The sequence below is a fragment of the Pelodiscus sinensis genome, chromosome 5, assembly GCF_052426305.1.
Source record: "Pelodiscus sinensis isolate ZL-2025 chromosome 5, ASM5242630v1, whole genome shotgun sequence".
In the NCBI taxonomy this organism is placed as follows: domain Eukaryota; kingdom Metazoa; phylum Chordata; order Testudines; family Trionychidae; genus Pelodiscus; species Pelodiscus sinensis.
Genome location: NC_143056.1, coordinates 15726466 through 15738102, shown reverse-complemented (window position 1 = coordinate 15738102; position 11637 = coordinate 15726466).

Here is an 11637-nt window from a genome sequence, read left to right as displayed (position 1 = left end):
TTTTACCAGAAGTGAAAAGTTAAGGAAATATTACTCCTTTTCAGTGAAGCCTTCTTTGAAATAGGTAACTTCAGTTTTATGATTTGACCATGTGCTACTTGTAAAACAAAGCAATTCTATCTGGAATCCTACATGGCCTCTAGAAGCTAAATAGTTTCTAATGGGATTGGAAATTTTAACTTCTCCTTACTCAAATCTGACCCAAGTCAATAGTAGTGATTTTCCTCTGGCAGTACCTTGGGTTTAGTGACCTAGCCTTATGGTTTATATCGGGGTGGACAAGACAGTTTCCATGGACCAAATCCAGCCCGCCAAGCCAGTGTATCCGTCCCATATCCTGAGAACACTGACAACTCTGCCACTCCCCCACCCCCAGGCCAATTGTGACTCTCAAAGGAGGGAGCGCACAAAGTTTCCTCCCCTGCTAAGGGTGCACAGCATCAGAGGGAACACCAGCTGTTTTAAAACAACCGACAGTTGTCTCCAGCTGCCATCTGCCCCTGGCAGGGCAGGGACTGGGGCAAAGATTTCATGTGTTCCCCCACCTCCAGGCCAATCAGTCTGTGGGCAGGGGAGCATGAGAAGTCTCCTGGCCCTGCCCCTTTTGGGGCAACAAGGGACCACTTCAGGGATTTATGAAGTGGCTCCCTTTCAAAAATTACCACCTGTTGATGTAAGCCAGGGGTGGGTGTTGTCAAGGCTTCTTCCCCACTCTGGCATGAAAAATGCAGAAGTGGGGGCCCACAAAAGTACCCCAAAACCTTATATTTCCCAGCTTGGTATAAAGCTTTCCCCCAAAAATCTTAAAAAGCCTAGATTTTGGGGATAAAAAAAATTCGCTACTATCACCCAAGTAAAAATAAAGAAACCAGGGAGAGACTACTTGGGAAAGCTCAACCACAAAAGTAAAACCAGGACACAAAAATTAACCAATACCAGGTTAATAAAAAGAAAATAGAAAACTTTTATCACCACACTATTCCTGTTGCAAGCATAATGACTAGATGGAAAAGTCACCAATTAATATACTCATGGGGGATCCCACCATGAGCCAAAACTTAGTTACAAAGTAGGGGAAACCCCATTTTTAAATGCACAGACATCAGAGGCCTCATTTCTTCTAGAGGCCAAAGTAAAAGGATTGGGGGAACCCCCTCCATCCTAGATGCCCTTTCCCAGAGCAAACTTGAGTGGGGTTGGGGGGGGGGGGGGAGGGAGACCTGCACTCACCTACTACTCTAGGTTCCAGCCCAGGGACGCTAGATAGTGGCAAATGAGAGTTTTTCCTCTTGCCCCGATACAGGAACCTTTTTCCTGGGCCACTTCCCCAAACACTCCCCTAGTACCTTCTCCTTGGTACCTGAGTGAATCTTGCCTGCTTCAACACACTCTTTCCTTTCTCAGTATCACACTTCCTCCCCATAGTCCTTCACTCTTCTCCTTCCCCTTCCTTTATCTTAGGGGAACCTTTTAATCTGGCAGGCATTAATTGGCTGCAGGTACCTGTTTAGCCTGCTGCTTCAGGCATACTGAATTAGCCTCAAGTATCTACCTGCCTTGATTACGTGGCAGCAGTCTCTTGCAGTTTACTCAGATAACAGAAAAGCATTCACCCAGCTCCCTGTATGTCTGCCTTCCACCAGACTATTGTAGCCAGCTGTCCTGAGCCTGTCATGCAACTGAGCTAAGGGACTGAATTGGTACGAAGTATGAACCAGGGATGTTAAATATCAGTTAACTGAGTAGTCAATTAGCCTCATGAATTCTTACCGGTTACTAGACTCATCTATAGGCCCTGGGAATGGGGCTAGCAGCCAGTGTGCTCCGGCCCCACTCCCAAGGAGCTCCCTGCCAGTCCATGCTGCTGCCTTTGTATCAGAGGCAGCAGCATGGGGTGCCAGGTGGGAGCTGGTCCATGAGGAGAGCCAGTTTAAAAAACAACTCCCCTTGCAGACCAGCTGCCTGTCACCCTGCGCTGTTGTCTATGAAACAGAGGCAGCAGCACAGGGTGGCAGCAGTCCCTGTCTGGGTGGAATCTGAGCTCCCGAATGGAGCCAGGTTGCCTGCCCACCTGGCTCCTAATACACTTTAAATGCAGAACCACAGCAGAGGTAGTTTCTGGACCTGGCCCAAGATGGGACTAAGCCAGGCTGCTGGCCAGTCTGCTAAAAAATGTACTGGCTAGAGAGGGTGGGGGGGGGAGGGGAAGGGGGAAAATGTGTGTAGTCTATAGCATTAACCTATAAGCTTTTGCTTAACGGTTAATTAACTACACTTACATCCCTATTGTGAACTTGACTCAGCCCCAGCTGTAGTCCCTACATAACCACGCTCACTCTGGTGATGGATGTACTGCTGTCTTCGTTACTGATCCAGTTGTGTGGATAAGTGTCATTCTTCAGGGCCAGTGACCTGGCACTTTTCACCAGTCCTAAATCTACCCATGGGGCAGGTTCAGCATTGAGGTGATATTTAGTACTGTCAAAACTCCATGCTGTGACATGTGAAGGCTATAGATTCCCACACCCTCTCCAGAGCTCTGAAAGGGTAAGCCTCGTGTTCTGGTCAGCACCAATTCCCTTCTTTTGAACAATTTCAGGTTTCTGAGATATAGGATGAGGTGCAGACCTCTCTTGGTCTTTGGAATAAGGAAGTACTAGGATTAAAAATCCCTGCCCCTGAACTCCTGAGGAAGCAACTCTATCACCCCTAGCGCAAGGCACAAAAAGGCAGAAAGAAGGAACTGAGGAGGAGTTGGGCTGGCAGGGGTATATATACACGACCCCAGGGAGGTGTCACCACAGGGGGCACCACAGTCAATGCAATGGGTATCAGTAGAGAAAGTCTTATGATTGTGCAAACACCCATATTGGAATGCACGTAAGCAATCACTCTAAGGAAGATATTCCTGTGTCAGGCTTTTTAACTGGTAAAAGTTCCTACAAGTTTGCAAAAAAAAAAAAAAAAGTAGAAAAGGATGGTTCTCTAAATTAAGAAGGTTATACCCTAAGCACTGGGTAAAGGTGGGTGTCCAGAGTATGCAAGTGCAAATAACAGGTGTGGCCTAGCTGGTAGTGAGGGAAAATATTCCTTTTTATAACTCCTTACACAAGGGGAAGGTGCTAGGAGCCTAGCAATGAGCTGGCTGGGACAAGGTTGGGGATTAATGGGCCACATTAAGGAATGAAGGAGGAGGTGCACTGTACAATTTATTGCTGGCAACTTTCAGATACTTTAGGTGAATAAAGTTTTGGTTTAATTAAAGCAAATTAATTGCCTCCTATCTTCTGGGGTTGTCTAACAAGTGCTGAGTTCCTTCTTAGGTGCTGAACTCCTACCCACCCCAATATCCTATAAGCCCCATATTTTTCCCCATCTTAAAATTAATGCCACCTGGAAGCCCCGGGATGCTATGGACATGGGTAAATGTACAACTTCAGCAAACTTGTTTGTGTTAGGACTTGATTGGCCAGAAGGTGGTACTGATGCACAACTTGACAAGCTTCTAAGTTAACCATTCATACTTTGCTTAGTCGACATGGTTTTCATTTTTATCATCCCCCGACAGTGAAGAGATCTGACCTCAGCCTTCATCCTGCTTGCCCAATGTGTTCACCGCATGAGGTCAAACAAGCATGTTACAGATTTGACCAGCATTATCTTGTCACACCAAGTCTATAAACACATAAAGCTCCTATGATTTCTTCTACATTGCGTCCGTGCGACCAGATGACTTCAACATGAGGGAGGGAGAGGAAGAGGTGAGCAAGTGATGTTTTCAGCAAAGGTGGGTCTTTCCAGTTCAAAAGGTACAGCACACACACGGAAAGACATTAAGTAAATTTGCACTGAATATGCTCTTTCAGAAAGGACAATATTAATTTTACTAAAGCAGCGTGAACTGAATTGATTGACCCATAAAATTGAACAAGTGACCCATTTAAGAAACCAACCATTTGAAATACAGACATACTGCATTTTGGAAGCTTACTGCACTCATCTAACATAACTGTGTTTCCAGGTTTGAAAAACCAACTTACATTTATGTCTGAAAGAAAGATTGGGTATCTTTAGTTTTTTAATACAAGATCTTTGGGTGATTAATCCCCAATTACAGTCTTTTAGACAACCCTCTGCTAGGCTCAGGTCCTGAATCTTGAGATGGCAATAAACCTTGTCAGTCAGAAATCAAACTCCTATTTCCTTCTACAGGGAACCTAAAAGCAATAACATCAGTCACATAACTGCAATTTGATTTTTCAACCAAAAGAGCACATTTCTGGCTTTTAAGCTGGCAGCGTGAGAAGGGCCTGTTACTGATTGGTGCCCCTGTCAAAACAGGCACCAGGCCAAACCAATAAAAAGAAACTTGGAAACTGTCAAGGGGTGGACTCATCACCACAGCGCCTCCTGCTGGTAACACTGGGAATTAGCTCTTAGCATGCAGGGTGCATCCCTCTGACTGGAATCTCCCTGTGTCCTCACTCCACGCTCTCCATTCGGACCCGCATCGCTCACAGACCAGTGTCCTCTTCAGGACACTGCCCTGTGACAGTGCCCACTACATTTGTCCCTCGTCCCCCTTCTGGGGCTTCATCAGCAGTCCCATGTCCCTGAACTCTGGGGTCCTCCCCTTCCAGGGAATCCCCAAATCCCCTATCCCCACCTTGCCTCAATGACCCACTGCCAGTCTTCATCTAGCCCCTGCCACAGGGGCAAACTGCAGTCTGAAATGACCTGTCCTCACTGGCAAGGGGGTGTAGGCCTGCTGCTTTTGCCTATCCTGGCTGCCCCTCTGAAGCCTTAGTACTCTTAGGCCTTGCTTCAGGCCCTGTAGCCTGGGAACTTGCCTGGCTAGAGCTTCCACAACTTGGCCTGCCTTTCCCCAGCCCTGCTCTAAATCAGAAAGCCTCTAGCTTCCCTGACAACTAGGTCCCTCCTGCTCCCCAGCCAGAGCCAGTGTCTCCCTCCTGGAGCCCTTATTTATAACCCTCCCCCTTCCCTAGCTGCCTCAGCTGTGGGCTTTCCTCTCAGCCCTCTCCCAGGGCTCCGTTTTACCCTTAAAGGACCAGTGTGAGGCAGACGCTCCGTCACAGAGACAAATACAGTAAAGCTTGACTATGGTCTGATCTTCTTAACAAGCCAGAATTAAAGCACTGAAATGTAATTATATCATGTATAAGGCTCTGAAGGGTTTTCACTGACCAGATAAACAGGCAATGGTCAAGCTTCTAAGATGGCGAAATCCACTACTATTTGTGAAACGGCTGTCCCCAATGCACGTTGCAAACAAATGAATGGCTTACTGCTGTAAAGGGGATGAGTGAGCCTCCTAGTCTTTAATTTTATGCAGAATGGACTAAAGAGGATTTGGGAACTGAATAAGACCAGGCCTCAACAGCTGCACCACGGAAATGGGGGTTACTCAGTTTTATGGACTCCTGTTGATTGAATTATTACTTGAACATCAGCTGTAAGGGGGACTTTGAAGGACGATAACAGTGTTGGGGCCAGGCTGCGTGCTAGGCAGGGGAGGGAAGGGATTTCAAGTCCTGCCCTTGACACCTGCGCTGTGTGTAAAGATCACACACACTGGGTAGTGGTTATATCAACATGTTCAGAATAAAGCTGTGCCAGATGTAGAAGTGGGGCAGATTCTACCCCCTCTCCAAGCACCAGTCCCCAATGCAAAAAGGGAACACCAAACCAGATGGTAAAGTCTCTTATGAGGGAATAACCTTGTCCATCCCTCTGCTGATTACCAGTTTTCCCAGCAATGGTTAGAGTATTAATTTTCCTGGTGTGCCTGTGATAGAAGCCCCCTTGTCCTCACAGGCAAGCTGAGCCTAAATTCAGCAACACACCTTAGCCTGCCCCTCCTCCCCCTACCCATTTTCCTGCAGCCTGTTACAGCAGATCTCCCCCTTCTCCCCGTTCCATCAATTCATTGATAGCTCTATGGCAGCAGCTTGCATTGCATTCACTGTGAACTGAATAGTACAATCAATTCAGCATTTCTTGGGCGATTGATTTGAATAGTAAATTCAATGAAAGTTTAATTTCAGAATGTTTCCCCATCATTTCTCCTGCCTCCAACCTGCTCACATGTCTGTACATTATGTCGATGATGCACAGCTGCCTTAGAAAAGCTGTCAAGCGGAAAGTGGGCACTGACAGCACTCAGGAAAAAGTGTGTGTGGGGGGGGCTGATTTATTGTGGCACACAGGGAGATGATGCATCATTCCCTCTCCCTCATGAGCAGGATTGGAGATGTCTGAAAGGCTGTGGGAGTTTGAACATTTCACTTCCCCCACCCCTCTCGGCATTTCGGTAATAACTCCCCTTACCGCTCTGTCACTGTGTTCGGCAATGACAGACACAAACCTCAGCGGGAGTTTTCTGTGACACCCATCAACAGGGAGAGTTCAAAATGTTGACATTTAAATTGTCAGAGTTCAAGGTTAACATTCCTCTTTCAAGATCCACTCTTGCCCTTAGCTAGTGTGCATAAATTCCATTGCATGTCCACTGATAGCATTCAGTACTAGAACTGGCTCTACAGAGGGATTTAGGCACCTAACCCAAAATTTAGAGTCTCAAAGCTGTGCTCAGTGGCTGCCCAATCCAGTAGGTGCCCACATTCCCTAGGCACCCAAGTTTCCATCCCTTAGGTGTCTCCGTTTCTGCTGGTGTGCACTCACAAAACTGCTTACCTCCTGCTAGTGCTGAGCAACTGTTCACTTCACTCTCACACAAGCTCCCGTGGTAATTTTAACCTCCCTACCTTGACTGCAGAGCTCAGTCCAGTGAATATTTAAAGAGCATGCCGACAAGTGGTGGTGACATCTTGGATCTACAGCACTCCCCTATGCTGCGAGGGGCCCAACTTCAAAGTCTTTGCCTGATGTGGAGCAGGGACCTGAACAGAGCGTAGAAACCATTTCAGCTTTTCTCTTTGGCACATAGACCAGAGTGAACTTTCTGTCACCCCATGAGAAGAGGCCTACAGGATGGGCTACTGGAATGTGTTAATTGGGCTGGTTAAGACCGTAGATGCACTCCCTCGTACCTGTCCGCCATCTTGCTGGTAAGGCTTTGTTGTTCTTAGTTTAATTGATGATTTCTGTAATTGGATGCCCTGACATCAGACTGTTTGGCTTAGGGTATAAAGACACTAGGATTGATTGTATTAGCCAGCCTTATTCGGCCCGGCTCTGCTGGGACCACATTTGGCTTACTTTGCTTTACTGATCAATAAAGCTGTCTGTTTAGCCACCTAAACTGAGTGAGGCCTTTGCTTCGACAAGAACTATCACCCTCTCCCAGGAAAGGGCCATAATCACTGTACCATAGGTATTCTGGGGTGGGTTTCTCTCAACCTCTGCGGCTGACAGGGTCAGGGCACTTTCCTCAGGTCCCCGTCCCTGCTCCAATTAAACTTTCCTACACGTGGAACATGCACATTTGAAACTGAGTCTCCCACACTTCCAGGGAATGCTGTAATCATGAGGCTCTTGCATAGAAAGGGGATGCTATTACACCACCTTTGCCTCCATTTTTGTGAGAAAGGAAAGACCTGGGATAGGTACCCAAACTCAGGAGAGTTCACAGCTATGAGTCCCAAGCAGAAATAAGCCTCCTCCCCGCTCCAGAACAAGGCACCTGAGCATGATACAGTTCCTAACCCCACTCTAAGCCAGTAGAAAATGCTCAAGTTAGGGAGTTTCCTACAAACTATGCTGGATTCTGAGAGTCCCCTCTATAGGCACTGAGCTCTACCCATGCATGGGGAAGCCCAGGGGCCTAATTTGTGGCTAAAGATTTCAGTAGGTGACAAAGTATGTAAAGTTAGCCCTTTAATGGGTCCTTTGTGGATCTCACCCTTGGTCTGGGCTGCTTGCAGACTTGGGCTGACAGCATGGCATCAGCTTCTGTTGAGAGTTGGCTTTACAACCACATGGGCTAGAAATGTGATGGTGGAGAGGAGAAGCGGCATGGGGGCAGTTGAATGAAAGTTCATCATCTTCAGTGGGAATGCAGCCAATTGTAATACCCCAGAATAGAGGAAAATGTGCCTGCTATACAAAATTACCTGCCTCCCCTCAATGGCTGTCAGACTTCCTGACATACTCAGACCCATTACACAGCACAGGGCCAGCAGCTGGGACTGCGGGCCCAGAGCCAGCAGCAGAGCCCCCAGCATGCAGGGCAGTAGCTGGGACCCTGGGCACTAGGCTGGAAGCCAATGGGTGCTACAGAACCCCCTCCCCGCACATCTAATTCCTGTCTTTATGCACACATTGACTGAGCACCATGCACTCCCTCTGCAACCAATTAGAGCTCTTCTATGATTTAACTGGCACACACCACAAATTCAACGCACACAAGCAGAGTTAGCAAAACTATACCATCTCTGGAAACCGTCTTGTTTACGACAATCTCGAGGCTCGCTGAGATGAAGGAGGGCCACTCCTGCAGCCCACTCGCTAGCCTCGGTTGCCCTTCACGAGTTTAGTCTAAAGCATTTAAATATAAGCCGCAAAGGAGGAAGGGTATTTAAAAAAAGCGGTAAGTAAATGCAATATCATTGTGAAAATCTTGAAGTACCCCTGGGCAACTTGTTGGACAAGATGAGTTGTCTCCCCAAGGCTCATGCAAGAAAGGGGGGCAGGAGAAGAGGACAGAGAAGTAGGCTGGAATGCAGAGTGACAAGAGGCAAAAATACATCCATTCAGAAAAGCGCCAAGCAGAAACCACTTCCATAATTGAAATGGACAGCAGACCAACAGCCTCCTGAATCAGAAGCAATATGGCTGGAGGAGGAATTAACATACCTGTTCACAGTCAAACCTTAAGCATTAGCAGTTAATTAGCTTACTGGTTTCTTTTAACAATCAGTGGGAAAACAAGTCTTTTTAAAAACTTTACACAATATCTCATAGTTTTAGCTATTGCATAGCCAGGTAATCATACGCTTATGGTAAAATGCAATCATTAGCGCATAGCCTGGTTACATATGCACAACTATAACACAAATGTACCTTTCTTTATTCAAGAGGCTACCCATTCTTTCTGTTAGTTAACTACTAATAATCCTTCATGGGTGGAGGGAGAGACTGAGACAGAAATGACATTGATCAAGTTCTATGTTTTGTGATATTGTGTGATAAAGATGCAATGAAAAATTACAAACATTTTCTATTATATACTATACAGAACATATGTGACAGATGTTAAATAAAGGAAGAAGAGTATTGGGGGTTTGTTTGACCAGCCACACAAATTAATCTTAGGCTACTGTTAGAGAGGAAAAAAAAGTCTGAAAAAATATAAGAACAGAGAGCCAAATGCAAGTCTGTGTAAACAGGTGCAATCTGACTAACTTCACTGGAATTGCACCTTCTTACAGCAGAAAGGAACTCAGCCTAACATGTCAAACCCACACAGTCTAGTGAAATTATTAGTCAAAATGAAACCACCCAAATTACATCTAACGCATTCAAAAATTGATGACACTTTAGCCCGCAGTAATCAAACCTTAGCAAAAAGGACACATTTGTTTCGATACTCTCAAAAGTTCTAGCAATATCTACAAAACTTTTCGACTCATTCTACAGATGCCTGACTAGCTAAAAATATTCATATCTGGACAGGTCATCTTTATGTTAGTCTTTCAGTATAAAAAAAAAAAATCACAATTTCCTACATAGCTACCCAGTCAATCACAATGCAAGAAAACAAGAAGTATATTCATTGTTAATTTAAGTGTTTGGTAGTCATGTATCCAATATAATGAAAGGAAAGTCAGCTACTCAGCAAAAGGATGGCTAACATAAACCTTCACCGTACATCAGTAATGAACACTGGCAGGCTTTAGCTTGGAGGGAAAGTGTATTTTTAATCACTAATTTCCTAATAATAAATTTTGTATAAATTTTCTTTTAAATATCTACACTGGCCAGTTTCTCAACTGGTGTACATCAACAAAGTCACCTGAAACTGATCTCAGTGGAGCTAGTTGACTCACACCAGCTATCCCACTATGGAGTAAACTATCTGTCACGGGCACGGAGCATTCTCTTTCCCAGCTACAGACACTAGACCTTCCAGAACTATTCGGAGCTGCAGACTTTGTCCTTCCAGCAGAGATTTATGAAGACATACAGGGCAAATCCATTAGCTCAAACAAATCTCTTCCTATATTTGTATAAGGCTGGAAACGGGTGATGGGGAGGGATCACTTGATGATTACCTGTTGTGTTCAGTCCCTCTGGGGCACCTGGCAATGGCCGCTGTCCGAAGACAGGATACTGGGCTATATGGGCCTTTGGTCTGATCCAGTATGGCCATTCTTATGTTCTTACGTTGCATCTGAGAACACTGCAAGAGTTCCAAAGTTGCATAAAGTCCTTCATAGTTTTCATTTTAAAATTATTATAGAATCAGAGTTGAAAGAACCTCAGGAAGTCATCGAGTCCAACCCCCTGCTAAAAGCAGGACCAATTCCCAGCTAAATCATTCCAGCCAGGGCTTTGTTAAACCAGAATTTAAAAACCTCTACAGATGGAGATTCCATCACCTCTCTAAATAACCCATTCTAGTACTTCACCGCCCTTCTTGTGAAATAGTTTTTCCTAATAGCCATCATAGATCTTCCCCTACTGCAGCTTGAGACCACTGCTCCTTGTTCTGTCATCTATCACCACTGGAACCCCCCTTCAGATACTGAGAGCTACTGTCAAATACCCCCTCACTCTTCTCTGCTGCAGACTAAATAAGCCCAAATCCCTCAGCCTCTCCTTGTAAGTCATGTGCCCCAGCCCCTAATCATTTTCGTTGCCCTCCGCTGGAATCTCTCCAATGTGTCCACATCCTTTCTGTAATGGGAGGCCCAGAACTGGATGCAGTATTCCTGATGTGGACTCACCAATACCAAATAAAGGGGAATAATCACTTCCCTAGATCTGCTGGCAATACTCCTACTAATGCACCCTAATATGCTGTTAGTCTTCTTGGCTACAAGGGCACACTGTTAACCCTATCCAGCTTCTCCTCCACTATAATCCTCAGGTCTTTTTCTGCCCAACTGCTGCTTAGCTAGTCGGTCCCAAGCTTGTAGCAATGCTTGAGATTCTTCTGTCCCCAAGTGCAGGACTCTGCACTTATCCTTGCTGAACCTCATCAGATTACTTCTAGCCCAATCCTCCAATTTGTCTAGGTCATTCTGGACCCTATCCCTACCCTGCAGCAGATCTACATTTCCCTCTAGCTTAGTGTCATCTGCAAATTTGCTGAGGGTGCAATCCATCCCCTTCTCCAGGTCAATAATAAAGGTGTTGAACAAAACTGGCCCCAGAACTGACCCTTGAGGCGCTCTGCTTGATACCAACCACCAACCAGACATTGAGCCATTGATCACTACCTGTTGAGCCCCATGATCTATCCACCTTACAGTCTATTTACCCAAACCATTCTTCTTTAACTTGCTGGCAAGAATACTGTAGGAGACTGTATCAAAAGCTTTGCTAGAGTCAAGGTGTATCATGTCCACTGACTTCCCCATATCCACAGAGACAGTTACTTTGTCATAGAAGGCAATCAGGTTGTCTAGTCAATTCCTTCCACTGTAGCATCTA